Consider the following 16,902-nt stretch of genomic DNA (forward strand, 5'->3'; position numbering starts at 1 on the left):
GAAATATAATGATTATGTAAAAAGATAGTTGAAAGTTATAGTGCTAGAAAGTAAGGTTAAAAGATGATGAACTTGTAAGTTATCATAAATAAATACCCAAAATGATTAAATAATTTTTAAAGGTGTTAGTTGATGTGTTATTCAGTAAGGAGAATGGTGAACCTATCATTTTTAATCATAGATTACATAATCAAAGAGAGTCCAAATAAAAATTGCCAAGAAAAAGTTTATCCTTTTCATCTAATTTCTGAAATTGTTCCACAAATTTGAAATGTAACCACATATATTACATAATTTTAAGTTTCTTCAGAACAAACACCAACATTGGTTGAATTTTTAGACCAAAAAATTTGAATTCAATAAAAATAAGCATTTCAAACTAGTAAAGCTGTTAAAAAATAAAATAGACTTATCCTTATACAGTGAGATATCTGTGAGGGATACTTTATGTAAAGTATATTAAATGAAAATGATAAAAGTTCACGATATTACTCTTAGAATGTAATTTGGGGGGGGGGTTTGGGCCACACCCAGCAGTGCTCAGGGATCACTCCTAGCTATCTGCTCAGAAATAGCTCCTGGCAGGCACGGGGGACCTTATGGGATGCCAGGATTCGAACTATCCACCGTAGGTCCTGGGTCGGCTGCTTGCAAGGCAAACACCACTGTGCTATCTCTCCAGCCCCTAGAATGTAATTTTTAATTAAATTAGTCAATGCCATCAATGTCATGAATCTCTATCCTGGCAATATTACATACACAATATACAATGACAGTTATTGTTTTTCAAAAAACTAAAAGAAAAGTAAAATCTGCACTATTCTGATAGTAAACCCACAAAACCAAGTTTCTGTGCTGAAACACTAAATATATTCATAAATGTAAAATAATTAATATGGTTCAAAAGATATCGTTGGATAATATTGTAAAGGTGAAATTTTGAGCAATAAAACTAGATACAAACATGACAGTGATTACAGGATTTTAAAGAGATAATCTTAATACATAATACTATTGTATTACAGAATATTAATGATGAACCTCCTGTATGTAATCCACCACATTTGGAAGCTAAGATTTATTCCACTACTAAGATTCCTTTTATTCATCTCAATTGCTCAGACAAAGATTCTCCACAGGAACAACTGAGCTATTCAATTGTTGCCGGTAAGACATCTTCATCTAAATAAGTTATTTCTATGCTATTTTCAAAAATACCTATCAGATATATTTTGAAACCAATGGAAGCATATTGCCATGAAATATTTTAGGAAGTAGTTATAATGAATGAAATAATATTTAATGTATTTTTATTTCTATTTTATTACTTCATTGTTCTCAGGAAATGCAAATAATCAATTCACACTATGGAGACTAAGTAATGATCTTCCTTCTCTGGCCATCACTAAGAATTTTCAGTATAATGAATTTCAAGGGATTCAAGACCATATGACTTTCCAGCTACTTATTGAAGTAACTGATGAATTAGGTGGTAATAAAGCTAGTCAGATGTCAACCACTACAACAGTCATAATTCATGTATTTCCTTGGACCACAATGCAGCCAACTTCTTCCATAAAAACAACATCAACTACAGTAAGTACTTAGTGATGAAACATAATTCTAAAATACTTGAAATTAGTCATAAAAATAGACAGTATTTGGGAACTCTCATAGGAGTTAATTCTTTTATTTTGGCAGTGAAAGACATCAATTAAATGGTTGCTTAAATACAACAGTTTCTATAATAAAAATAGCTATTAGTTATCATTTTTAAATATATTTTCAATATATTTTCATAGGCTAGTTCACAATTTATTTCATATTTAATAGCTTTGAAGTTTTTAAAGAGCAGATAATATTGTAATAAGAGCAAAATAAAGGAGTAATGTTTTCCCAAAAAGATAGTATAGAACTAACTACTCTTAGAAAATAATATAACATTATGGGAAATGTTGAGAAGAATAATGAAGCTTGAGAATAGGTCTTTGTGAAGAACAAAAAAGCTAAATAGATATGAAAATTGTTAAATTATGAACTGAGGGGCCGGAGAGATAGTATGGAGGTAAGGAGTTTGCCTTTCATGCAGAAAGTCGGTGGTTCTAATTCTGGCATCCCATATGGTCCCCGAGCCCGCCAGGAGCGTTTTCTGAGCATAGAGCCAGTAGTAACCCCTGAGCGCTGCCGGGTGTGATCCAAAAACGAAAAAAAAAAAATCATGAGCTGAATTGATCATAAATACAAGAAGTTTGTATGATTCCTGAATATAATGACTTTATTGCAGAAAATATAGACTCACAATGCTGCATACATGTGGTTCATGCACATGGAAGACAAGATAAAAATCAATGATGTGGTAAATTTAACATGTGTGGAATATGTAATTTTATGTTAAATAGGTATAGTTTAAATAGCCTAATAGGTATTCATATCCTTGTCCTCTCTATCATTACTATAATATTTTTGTACATGAAAAAGCTAATAGAATGAAAGACACAAATTGAATGCTTAATTTTTGCAGCTAGAGAGATAGTATAAATGTAGGCCAATAGTTTGAACCTATCCTGGGTTCCATCTCTGACTCCCGATATAGTCCTACAGACCAACAGAAATGATTACTGAGTGCATAACCAGAAATAAGTCTTGAGCTCTGCCCAGTGTGGCCCTAAAACCAATAAAATAAAAACAAAAAGTAAAATGTCTGTTTGTTGAAAATGTTATTAAAAAATTCCTCCTGATGCTTCAGTTCACACTAAGAAGTTTTGTATTACTTACATAAAATTATCCTAATACAGAATTTAATATTCTTGATCCAAAAAAAACAATAAATGGGATTAAAGTCTTATAGGATTGGAAATGCTCCCTTATGACTTGCAAACATTAAAAATTTCTCTGTGGGAGGGTAATAGGTGAAACCTCCCAAGTGGTATTCATAGAAGCTGGGGTCCCTTTGGACAATTTTCAGCCAAAGGGGCCAGTGGTTCAATGCAAGTTCCCAAGGATGCAGCACTTTATCAGCCTTACAGTGTGGATGATTGCCCAGGCCACCCCTGTGACAAGCAAGCACCTCCAGGGTGAACATGGTGATGTTCGATGGAAAAAGTGCTGTAGAGAGAGCACTTTGGTGGACTACATGCAAGGCATGTACCCCAACCCCTGTATAATCTCTCAGGGTTCTCTAACAATTTTATTTCAATAAATACCATATTATTAAGTATAAATAAAACACAAAAAATAAGATACAATAGTTAAGAAGCAACAAAAGTTTGAGCCACAATAATTACAAAATTATTGCAAATTCTATTATATTCTAAAATAAACCAAGTTTGAAATTGATCAAGATATTGGCAACTCTAAAGGTAATATATAATATATGTTAATACATCATTATTCTAGAAGTTAAAAATAAAATAACTGAAATTTAAATTTGGCCTTATTGACCTAAGGTTTTGTAGACATATCGTCACAAGTACTAAATATTATTTTAAAAAAATGTGAACATCCATAAATTTGATCACATGTGATATGGTAAAGCAAGACTATGCATATATTAATAAATAAAATCATGAGGAGCATTTTTACCTGACCATAAATAATTATGTAAGAATCCAAACCAAGTGGGTAATAAGAATATTTCCTATAATTTAGAATATAAAGCAATAGAAAGTATTTTGAGCAAGTTAATAAAATGTGGCAACAATGAGAGATGCAATTAAATGAAATTGAAAGGTATATTTTCAATTAATATGATTTAACAGTTTCTTACACATGTTAATATAAGTAATTTTTAATCACTCACTTAAAAACTTATCTATAGATCCAGACATATAGCACAAAAGCTAGAGGGCATGTCAGGTATATTTAAGGCACTCAGTTTGATCTCCACCATCATTTTGCTTTTCACTTCCCATTTCAACATTTCCATGTGCCATCTCCATGAAAATAATTTTTATATTTTATTTAAAATGGCATGTACATGAAGAGAGTAAAAGAACAAGAAAAATTCAAAAAGTGAAATAGCTAAAATCAAGAATATATAAACTAAACATATAAAAGACTAAATATTTGAAAGTAATAAGTGACAATAAAACTCAAGTTGTTTCTTAATTTCACTATTGTAGATATTGTTGCAAGGAAATAATGGTGCAAATGTAGGTTTTCAATTTTGTTTTGGGGCTACTGTTATATATTCCAAGAAATGGAATTGCTGAATCAAATGGAAGCTAAATTCTAAAGTTTTTTTTTTTTAGATATGTCTATATTGTTTTCCAAAAGGCTGGACTCTCAGTGCAAATATGTTTGTTTGTTTATTTAAAAAGCACTACATGTATAAATGGATTTGTAGGAAGCAAATGGGTTGGGCATTGGTGGAGGGAAAAGAACACCGGTGAGGGGTTGATGTCAAATAATTGTATGCTTGAAACTAAAAATAAGTACCTTTTTTATTTCACAGTGATTGTATAAAAAATCAAATAAATCAGGGGTCAGATCAGTGGCACAAGACGTAGAGCGTCTGCCTTGCACATGCTACCCTAGGATGGACCATGGTTTGATCTCCCAGCTTCCCATATGGTTCCCCAAACCAGGAGCGATTTCTGAGCACATAGCCAAAAGTAACCCCTGAGCGTCACCAGGTGTGGCCCAAAAACAAACAAACAAATCAGTAAAATGTTGAGGAATCTGATTAATTAAAAATGAGAAGGCACATTTTCACAATCTGAGTAATAATATCAAAAGAACATAGATCCTGTAATTTTTAAAAACTAAAATTTTGGCTCTAGAAAGAGTTCAGTGAACTAAAGCTAAAAAACTAAAGTTTTTGCATAAAAAAGGCTTGGTAGGATACTCAATGGTGCATGACCTCCTAAGCTCTGTGAGGAATGACTCCTCAGTATTGAACTAGCAGTAGTAGACCCTAAGCCTTGCCAGGTACGATCCAAAACAAGCAAAATTAGAATCCTATTAAAATAGAATATATTTTAATACATTGATGCACAAAATATACTAAAGTGGGGAGAGATCTCTACACCAAATAAGAATATAATATAAAATGATTAAGATCTGTTGTATGAGTGTATGGAAGACATGCAGACAAAAGAACACAAGAGAAAATACAGTAATGGTCCACAAAAATATGAATCATGATTTTGTCAATTGTGACACCACAAAGGCCTAGTTTCAATAAATTATATAATTGCTATGCATGTAAACAAAGTAAGAACTATCCCTTATCTAATGTCCAAATTAATAGATTTATATAGACAATGTGAATAAAATAATTAAATTATAAAAGGATATAAGGCTACAATTATAGGTAGAAAATAGATATAAGTTATCAAATAAGACAAAAATTCTAGTCAAAAATATTTAGAAAATATAGTACATTTAGATAAGAACTTCAGATGTAAAGGAAGCCATTTGTACTTCATTATAATTTAGCTGTGAGGAATAAGTGTTAGTTTAATCAAAATGAACATATAATACCATTTGTGAGACTGCACTGTGATATTTTACACCAATATTTATTGTAAATATGTTAATTATCACAATTTTTTTAGATAATAGGAAAGTAAAAACTTTATTAAGTTTTTAAGATCTGATTTGCTATTTGTTCTTCAAATAATTTTTGCAAACAAAATATTCTGGCTTATTCTGAAGATTCATTAAGACAAAAGTTTTGAAGTATTTAATCAAATAGTTTGCATGGGCTCTAAAATTTATCATTTTATTGTAAAAAATAAAGTGAAAAAGTTTTTTGTTTGTGTTTTTGGGCCACACCTGGTGACACTCAGGGGTTACTCCTGGCTATGCGCTCAGAAATTGCTCCTGGCTTGGGGAACTATATGGGACGCTGGGTGATTCAATAGCAGTTAGTCCTAGGTTAGCGTGTGCAAGGCAAATATCCTACCACTTGCACCACCACTTTGGCCCCAGTAAAAGATGTTCTTAGTAAAAAAGTTCTTAGTACCAAAACCCCAACCTAAGATATGAAAACAGCGGTCTCATATTTTGCAAATATATATTTAAATAATATCGTCTTATTAAGTCTTACATAGGTCCAAGTCATCACTTCAATTATTTGCAAGATGTTATAACATCTTTCAAACAATTAGAATATGTTATTTCCCATTTCAGATCTACATAAACCTACCTATTCAGAGTCAATATTTTCCACTGAATCTTTCTCCAGTGGGAGAGATCATTTTAGTTGGAAAAAACCATGAAGGAAAAATAGAATATATTAACACATAGATTTCTATCATCCAAATCCTTGATTAACAAAGCAAAATGCAGAATGTTTATAATAAAATATAACAGAATATAAATTCTAAAGTGACATGTGAAAGAATTTTTAGATTTGTAGTTGAGTGGCACTGTAATTTATATACTTCACTTGGCAACAATATTATGCTTGCTAAAAGAAGAAAACCAATTAATGCTGTCTGGAAATGATTACCAACCTGTGACTTCAAGTTTACTCTCAAGAACTGTAGAAAATGTTTTTTATTATACTTTGTATGTTATATAGGCTTTCTTGTTTATGCATTATTTATAATGCACACTTTCCTACATAATATATACACTTATCTTCTTAAATATTGCATCAATGAGAAGTATTCTTAAGGGCCGGAAGGACAGGTCCATAATATGAAGCTCACCACAAAGAGTGCTGTTAGGAAAATAACTACACTAACAACTAGCATGACAATGTTAATGAGTGAGAGAAGTAGAATGCCTGTTTCGAATACAGGTGGGGGTGGTGGAAGGGGTGCATTAGTAGTAGGAATCTGCACTGGTGAAGGGGGGTGTTCTGTTTATGACTAAAACCACCTACAACCATGCTTGTAATTATGGTGCTAAAATAAAGATTTTACATAAAAAGAAGTAACCTTAAATATTTTATATTTTAATTCGTTTATTGTGTAAGAGAAGAAAATGGCATCTATGATGGCCTTGTATAACTGAGAGCAGGCAGTTATAAAAAAGCATCAGATTATTTTAAGATGACTGAAGAAACATACTTCTGTAAGTGTATTGAAAATATTATTATATACTATCTTCATGTTAGTACTTATAAAATAATCTACTAAATATGACTAGATTTCTTTTCATCAGCTGTATGGCACAGGAACCTTCTACTGTTTGAGTAAAAAGCACAATACATATTCAATTATGTTGAAAAAATGCAATGAAAAATGCTTTGAAGCAAAATATAATAGAACATTCAACAAAAAGTAATTTAAGTAATAAGAGTTCATATTGAGAAAAGTAATAAAGTTGCATGGCAAACATTTAAAGATCTTAATGACATCTTAGAAATGTTACTAATCCCCATTCCTAAATATTCCTAATTATTTTCCAATTGCAAAGCAAGATTCCAATGGGGCCAGAGCAGTTGCACTCTAAGAGAAAAGTTATACTACCCCAAATAATAAGGAGGTGTAGAATCCTAGAGGAAATATAAAGGAAACTTTATGAATGAGAAAGCAAAGTCCATGAAACCAGCTCAGACCCCATTCTAATAATTTTGAAATTTTAGATCTTAAGTAATTTTAGATCCTAAAATAAAGAAGTAGTTTATTGCTACACAAAGTGGCAGATCTAAAATTTACCTAGCAAAAAAATCTTCATCTATACTGAAATTTGTGTCATAAAAAAGAAATATTCCTTTTATATTTTCCATTATTTTTTGGCAATACAATTTTTAAGAAATAAGGCAAATATTTCAAATTAAAACTCTAAATGAGGTATAAGACCTAACATACAATTCTACGTGGTTAAAATATATTGTTATTCTAAATTATCTAGTTCCATAATTTATTTTTTGTCCCCCAATTCACAATACAGGCCATGCAAAGGGCCTGGGTTGAGGTGTATATGGGGTGCATTTACTGTACCTCCTCTTACTATACAGTGTAAAGAACACAGCCTGTGGTAAAAATTGGGAGGCTAGTTCCATAATTTAAAAAATATTATACAAAAAAAGAATATTCTCAAATCTAAATTGCTAATAATTTGTGCTTGAGTTAAATTATTAAATATAAGGCCTAAAGATAAATTCAATGTCATTAAGATTAATACATTAAAATTAATATGAATTAAAATTAATATTTTTATCATTAATATTGGAAGACACTTTTTCAACGTTAGATAAAGAAGTGTAGTCACAAAAATATTCATCCTAAAAATATACAGAGCAGCTAATGAATTCTAATCGACAAAAGACATCCAATAAAGATATTTGCATATATAACTCATGTGGCACTTTAGAAGCAAAATGACAAAGCCACCAATATCTCATATGAAATGCACATGATATTTTTAATTGGGGTTGAGGTGCAATTCATACAATTGCAGTGTTTCTTATCAGACTAATGTATAATATGTAAAATCAATATTATATTCAACTGTAGATGTTTTTAAAAACTCTCTGTAGAACCCTAATTAAGAAATTCTTACATGTGACAGAAGCGATAGAACAGTGGGTAGGGCGTTTGCTTTTCCTAGGCCAAACGGTGCTGGATCCCTGGTACCCTTTATGGCCCCATGAGCCTGCCAGAAGTGATTTCTGAGTGGAGAGGCAGGAATAATTAGAGAGCTGCAAAATGTGGCCCAGAAAACAGAAAACAAACAAGAAATCCTAACAAAAATCAACTCTTCAGTTTTGTGACTAAAATCACATCTTTTAGTTTCAAACAGAAAATACTGCCATGTGTAAAATATGTTTTAATATTTATAAAAAAGAAAATTAGTGAATCATCAAGAGTAAAATATCGAGTAATATTCCATAGATATTTTAATACTAAGCATATTCCATAGATACTACAATAAGTAAAATAATACTATGTCACAAAGGAAAATAAGAAATTCCTTTTTATAATAAAGTCAAATTAACAAATAGTAAATATAAACCTAATCTTAGAAAAAAGTAAAATAAACAAAACTTTTTTTATGTAAATTGTCTCCTGGTTATTCTTTGATTTGAATCCAGACCTGCTTTTTTTTTTTCTTCAGTAGTTTTTCTCAGGACAGGTATAAATGAAAGACATCATATATTTCATAACAAAATTAAACTCAACAAATTGAAGGTCTCCATTGGCATTAGACAATGAGGCTAGACATCATATGCAAATATTACCCCACAGAATTATGAATCAAACTTTCAGAAGCTATTTATATGTGATAAAAATTGAGTTCATTGTAAAATTCCAGGATATCCATTTTAAAAATATAAATGATTGCAGAAATCTTATTATTATTATTATTATTATTTTGGTTTTGGGGTTACACCTGGCAGCTCTCAGGGGTTACTCCTGGCTTTATTCTCAGAAATAGCCCCCAGCAGGCTCGGGGGACCATATGGGACACCGGGTTAGAACCACGGTCCTTCTGCATGCAAGGCAAACACTCTACCTCCATGCTATCTCTCTGGCCCTGAGTGCAGAAATCTTAAATAATAATTCATATTGTATTCTCGTAACTTGAATTCATTCCTAGGTAAAAGATTAGTCCTTCGGTAAAAGAACAGTTCTTGGATAAAAATAGTAAGAAAAGGCCGGAGTGGTGGCGCTAGCTGTAAGGCATCTGCCTTGCAAGCATTAACCTAGGACAAACCACGGTTCTATTCCCCCAGAGTTCCTGAGCACATAGCCAGGAGTAACCCCTGAGTGTCACTGGGTGTGACCCAAAAATCAAAAAAAAATATATAGAAAGAAGTCTCTTAAATAACTGTCCCATGTTTTCATCAAATCATTTTGATAATTTATTGACATTATATATTAGTAAAATGAAAGAAATTTAACCCAGCAATAAAATATTTTAATAATATTATATGCATAGCAACTAGATATTGTTTAGGATCTTTCATTTAACCTAAATTTTGCTGGCTAATTCTAGAGCTACTATGTCAGCTTAGAATCACTGATATATATTTAACCTTATGTGTTTTCTAAACTATTAGACTCTTTCTATTGCAGGGGTGATGGAATTTTTAGCTTGTGGCCCATATAAGACCTTCAAAATAATTTATATGTACATATGCATACAATATCTGTACACACACTGAAAAAGTCTTCCACAGATAAAATCTTTGCTGATATATTTTAGAGGAACATTACTTCACCAAGGCTAATTTTTCCTCATCAAAGATCAATTACTTTTTTGGGGGGGTGTCACACCCAGCAGCACTCAGGGATTACTCCTGACTCTATGCTCAGAAATCACTCCTGGCAGGCTCGGGGGACCATAATGGATGCCAGGATTCGAACCACCATTGTTCTGCATGCAAGGCAAATGCCCTACTTCCATGCTATCTCTCCGACCCCAAAGATCAATTTTTAACTCTCACAGGCCTTGTAAGGTTAATTAATCAAATATATCTGAAACTTTATTTTCATTAGATAATTTTGAAGTGATGTCATGAAGCTGGCTGAAAAAAACTATTGAGAGACAATTATTAAATACTCAAAATAAAATAGGTTTTTCTTAAGGCTTTTGTAGCTTGCATTTGGTTATAGTAGATATATCAGAAATAATAGCATGATAAAAATTGATAAATGCCACAAAGCAGGATTTTTTAATGTCCTGCTTTAATTTACTAGCACACTATAGGGTCTATTCAATTTATGCTTTTGTGGACTTCTAAAAGCAAGCACAATATAAAGTAGATAGAAAGAAGGTTTGAGCCATTAGCAGATATTTCTGTATGCTAAGCAAAGGTTTATAGAAAAAAAACTAGAGACAATTCACCCCTCATTTTATTATTGTTCTTGGGCCACACCTCTGCACTCAGAAATTATTCCTGGTAGTGCACTGGTTACCATATAGAATAATGAGGAAATAAATCCAAGTTGGCTGAATGCAAGGCCAACACATTACCCACTATCCTATCTCTCCCATCCTAATTCAGTCTTGATATAGATAACATCACATTATAGTCTTAGTTTTAATAGGTCTTATTATCCATGAAAGTCAATGTAATATTCTTTTTTGTAAATATAAATATTATAGGAAAATTATGAAAATGCATCATGTACAAGTTGTTCATTGATACATAGTCCATGTTACCACCCCTAGATATAGTTCATGATGGTATTTCTATGGCAATCTAACGTGTCCTATTCACACTAAATTTATTTTGTCTGTTTTATAATCTGAAGAAACAATGAAACTATTGTAATAATAGTCATAAATTGACTGTCTACAGAAAGCTTACATAGGTTTCTTTTCTTTTACTATTATTATTATCATTTCTAATTTTAAACACCATAATTTACAATATTGATTTTGTCAGAGTTTCATGCAAAAAAATTTCTAATATCACATCCTTTAACAGAATGCCAGTATTCCTCCTCCATGTTCCACCAAACCCCCACCTTTATTGTATTCTTCCTATTCTCCTTGTAGTGATAGATTTTCTATAACCAGTTCTAATTTCTAATGTCTTTAAGCATTTGTTGTTTCTTTGATGTTACTTTATATACCAGTAAGCAGAAATTCACTGGACTGAATTTAAGGACACTAATAATTTTACCCTTTACTGCTTATTTCTAGGGGTTATATTAGTTTCACTATTTCACTCTTTCTTTATGTCTTTTTTTATTTTATTTTATAAATATATTTTTATTTAAGTAGCATGATTATAGTTGGGTTACAGTCACAAATAGAATAACCCCTTCACCATTGTAACATTCCCCCCTACCAAAGGCCCCCTCCCATCCCCTGCCTGTATTCAAGACAGGCATTCTACTACAGTTATTTGTTTTTTTTATAATTATCTTTATTTAAACACCATAATTACAAATATGATTATAGTTGTATGATTACAGTCATGTAAAGAACACCCCCATCACCAGTGCAACATTCCCACCACCAATTTCCCAGATCTCCCTCCTCCCCACTCCCCCCACACCTGTACTCGAGACAGGCTTTCTTCTTCCCTCATTCATTCACATTGTTATGATAGTTTTCAGTGTAGTTATCTCTCCAACTGCACTCATCACTCTATGTGATGAGCTTAATGTCATGAGCTGCACCTACCAGCCCTCATCTCTCTTGTCTCTGAGATACTGTTAAAAATTTCTTTCATTTTTCTTAAAACCCATAGATGAGTGATGCATGTCTTAAAGTGATAGAATTATTCATCACTTTAAAAATTAAATTCTCATAGACAATATATTTAATTCACATTATTTTTACTATAAAGTATATAATATATATTAATTTGTAACTATTAGAATTTAGTAGCAAGATTATAACACCCTTTCTTAAATCATTTTCATGAATAAATGAGTAAAATAATAAAATGGATTACTATTGACAACATAACCCCTTTATAGTAAGTAGGTTATAAATTGGAGAAAATAAGAAGATACATAAAAAAGAAGTATTTTCATTTTTATATAATACAACATTCTGGGCAGTTACATTATGGGTATGATGTACATATTTCTCTTCGTGTGAAGCAGCAATAAATGTTTCCTTAGGTCTATGGGGGGAGATAGAAATCTTACTCACTATCTTGAGTCATTCTGCTTTGCTTTTTATATAAATGGTGCAATATTTCTTCCAGAGTTGCAGATATGGGAATTGATAGAGTTACTCTTCTTTTTTCATGTGAGGCTTAAATGTAGTCTCTTATTGACACTAAAAATTGTTTTCCTTCTACTGTTGAGAATTAAGACTTTTATTACATTATTTGGGTGATTATATATATTGATGTGTTGTGTTTATGTATCTATAAGACTAACCCCATTAAAATAGTAAAAATCATTTTTGTGCATTTCTGTTGTTATTGGTATTACAATATATCTAAATTCTAGTAGGAGATTGACACAGAATTAAAATAATAGCCATTTTAAAAGGTTAAAGAAAGCCAACATATTTGGAAAAACTCATTTCTTTTAACTGTTTTAGTGCATCAAACAAAATCATATAATTCACAAATATTTTCAACTTTAAATTTAAGCAAATGATTATTCAGAACATATACTTAAATATATTTCTATTTGGTATTAGAGAGATAGTCCAATGGGGAAGGTCAATTGCCTTGTATGCATTTGATTTGTATTTGATCTCTGGCACCCCATTTAGTTTTCTGAGCCCTGCCAGGATTGATTCTTCAGTGCAGAGCCAGAAATACGCCCAGAGTATTGCTGGGCATAACCCTCAAACAATAATAATAATAAATAAAATTATTTGTGTTTATTTATATTTACTTTTATTAATGTATTGTATTTATAATATTTTATTATTGTTTTATAATCATATAAAGTATCAATATGCTGAACCTTATAAGTAGGTCTCATATTCTTGCACTCAAAATTTGCATTCTTAGTTTACAGTTCTGTTAACAAAAGTCTTAACATTTTGTTCCATTGGTAATTGTCTAGTTTCTTGCTTTTTTACTTTATATTCCATGCATAATTAAGATCATCTATTTTATTTTTCATTTTAACTTATTTCACTCAGCAGATTACCCTCCAATTCAAAGTTGAAATAAATTTCAAGATTTAATCTTTTCTCCTAGCTATGTGCTATTTTATAGTGTTATATTCCACAATTTACTAATTAATTAATTTATTACTAGACATGGGCATTATTTTGAGATCTTGACTATTAAATATATATACTTTGATGAATCTAACTATACCTATATCCTTCAGAATTTATTGCTTTAGGATTTTTGGCAAAGTAATTTTTTTTTTAATTATGAGAAAAAGGGTGCAAAGAAAGAGGACAAGGTAAAGTTACAGTGGAAGGACAATCACCCATAACATAATTCTCAGAAGTCCCCTTGCTGATATCTTAACTTTGAAATTTCAGCCAAAGAACATTAAGATAAATAAGACAGAATCCATGTACAATTACTTTGTCCCTCAAGTCCCCAGATTGTAACACATTATAATATTTCTTAACAGTACAGAAGGCAATCTAAAGCCATAAAACTTACGTAACTCCTTAAACATTACAGGCATAGTATTTTCTTACATTTCCATATACATGCATATTAGCTTAAATTAACCTCAAATTTTAAGTGAGTTCTTTTTAGGGATTAGAGTCAAAGGAGCACAGTAAGAATGGTGTTAGAGTGGCAATTGTTGTTTGCATAGGCCCACCAAAATATGAGGGACATGGAAAGAAATAACCTTGGCCTAAGTACAAAGAGACCAGACCCCTGAAGTTTCCTGGCACAAGACCAAGTCTAGGCTCCAGGCAAGCTAGATCGTCCAATCCAATACATTGTCTGTAGTGCCAACACACTTTTATTTTTCACACAGTCTCTGTTGTTGGTATCATGTTTCTGTATTAAAGATCCTGGAATCTGCATATCTTACATCGAAGTCAGGAGGTGGAGCATCCTCTCCTTTCACCTCACAATCAAAGGGCAATGCAGGGAGCCCTGTCCTGTAAGCAGGTCGTTGTTGTTGTTAAGTCTTCTCAGTGTTAAGGGAAGTCTCTTTTGAGCAGGTCGAAGTCTGAGCAGTGTAGGTCTTCCGTGGTAGAGGATTGCTTCCAGGTGATGTTATAGACCAGCCTGGATGTTTCATGGATGGCTTTCCTAGTTCAGGGGAGAATGGAATATGCCCTTTCTTCTGAGGTCTGTGCCAGGTCGTTATGTCAATGTTCAGGGTGTAAGGTCCCTTTGCACTACAAGATTTGTGTGATCCAATCTCTATTAGATAGGATCTTATTTGTATTTATACTATTTTCCCATTTTAATGTGCCTATGCAAATAAGAATCAATGCCACATGGTGTTATTGGCGCATATGGGGGCCATAAGAACAATTACAATGATTCCCATGACATGGTTCAATCATAAGCATTAAACTGGGGGACTCTTCCACCAAAATTCTTTGTTAAACAGCTCAAAAAGAGAAGATAAAAAGTGGTTAGAATCATCACTGTATAAGACAACATTAAGTAAGAATTATAGCTGTCAGAGAAAAAACACAAAATATTCTAAAGAAATACGTGTCCATTTTATGTATCTTGAAACAGTTTGGGGTTGTCACACACAATGCACAGTTTTGGACTGTGATTACGATTGTACACTACTGAAGTTAAAAAGAGTAAACTAGGTTAGTGATGTTTGAGAGGGGGTTAGAGAGTTAAGGAGTAAAAAAGAGTTTTGTAGGGGTGTGGGAAAGGAGAGAATACAAAATATACATTCTTTATACGGAAAACATAACATAAGAATAAGGAATATTCTGAATACATGAAGTATGCGCGGGGGCGTGAGCCCCCGCGTGGTTCTGTAGTTTTTGGATGCCTAGGGAGGAATTTCTCACCCCTCCCCCCAGGGCCCGATTAACCAGGTGTGGCCCTGAAGACCCGCCTGGTGTGGGGGGAATCTTGTTCCCCTGGACTAAGTGGTCAGCCCAGGGGTCCTACGGCTAGCTTCCTGCCCAGAGCCCCCAACATACCAGGCAAAAGCCCACGAAATCCTGGCATGTGGAGTGTTCTGGGCCCAGCCGAGCCTCTGTAGTTTTTGGATGCCTAGGGAGGAATTTCTCACCCCCTCCCCCCAGGGCCCGATTAACCAGGCATGGCCCTGAAGACCCGCCTGGTGTGGGGGGAATCTTGTTCCCCCGGACTAAGTGGTCAGCCCAGGGGTCCTATGGCTAGCTGTCCTGCCCAGAGCCCCCAACATACCAGGCAAACACACCAAGAAATCCTGGCATTCGGAGTGTTCTGGGCCCAGCCTAGCCTCTGTAGGTTTTGGATGCCTAGGGAGGAATTTCTCACCCCCTCCCCCCAGGGCCCGATTAACCAGGCGTGGCCCTGAAGACCCGCCTGGTGTGGGGGGAATCATGCTCGCCTGGACTAAGTGTTCAGCCCAGGGGTCCTATGGCTAGCTGTCCTGCCCAGAGCCCCCATCATACCAGTCAAAAGCCCAGGAAATCCTGGCATGTGAAGTGTTCTGGGCCCAGCCGAGCCTCTGTAGTGTTTGGATGCCTAGGGAGGAATTTTTCACCCCCTCCCCCCAGGGCCCGATTAACCAGGCATGGCCCTGAAGACCCGCCTGGTGTGGGGGGAATCTTGTTCCCCTGGACTAAGTGGTCAGCCCAGGGGTCCTATGGCTAGCTGTCCTGCCCAGAGCCCCCAACATACCAGGCAAACACACCAAGAAATCCTGGCATTCGGAGTGTTCTGGGCCCAGCCGAGCCTCTAGTAATTTTATTTAAATAAAAATACTTCTGTTGCCTTGTAGAGTTTCTCTTCATTTATATATTTAGTCTTTGTTTTTTAGGTCTTTTATATGAGACAATTTAGTGCAACTTTTAGTGCTGGCTTAGTCATGCATATCGAACTGGGGCTGGAGAAATGCAAGGCAAATGCCTTAACTTTTGTGCTACCTATCTGTCCTCACCAGGAACCTCAATTCTTTTTGTGTGTAAATTTCAAATTTGAATAATAATCTAGTTGTATAAGGCATGATTGTTTGGATATCCATTTTCTTCAGAATAGTGTTTAGATAATATTCTCTTTTAGGCTGTAGGGTTTTATTTCAAAGAGTTGCAATGAATCACATGAGCATTCTCTTAAACATATATTTTTTACTTGCTTTTGCTGCTCTTAGTGTATTTCTATTTTTGGCATTTACTATTTAATTTATGTGGTATATTGGGATATTTTTGTTAAGGTTTTCTCTGCTGGTTTCTTTGAACTTCCTTAATCTGGGCGTATTAGACAGTCTTCAAATTAGACATATTTTCTGCTATAATTTCTCCAACCAAATTTTTCCTTCTTTTGTAACATTACATGAATCTTATTTTCAAGCAAGCTGTTTTATTCCTCTGCTTTTATCATTCTGCTGTCTCTACTCTCTCTCTCTCTCTCTCTCTCTCTCTCTCTCTCTCTCTCTCTCTCTCTCTCTCTCTCTCCTGTGTGTGTGTGTG

General features: G+C 33.5%; 1 non-coding gene across 1 annotated transcript; it reads right to left on the reverse strand.

The window, feature by feature from the left end:
* Positions 1 to 7,823: 7,823 nt before the first annotated feature.
* On the reverse strand, positions 7,824 to 7,952 carry LOC126032402 (small nucleolar RNA SNORA51). The gene has a single exon (XR_007503861.1). It is a non-coding gene; the product is annotated as a small nucleolar RNA SNORA51 (small nucleolar RNA).
* Positions 7,953 to 16,902: the final 8,950 nt, after the last annotated feature.

The sequence above is a fragment of the Suncus etruscus genome, chromosome 1 (genome assembly GCF_024139225.1).
Source record: "Suncus etruscus isolate mSunEtr1 chromosome 1, mSunEtr1.pri.cur, whole genome shotgun sequence".
NCBI lineage: Eukaryota > Metazoa > Chordata > Mammalia > Eulipotyphla > Soricidae > Suncus > Suncus etruscus.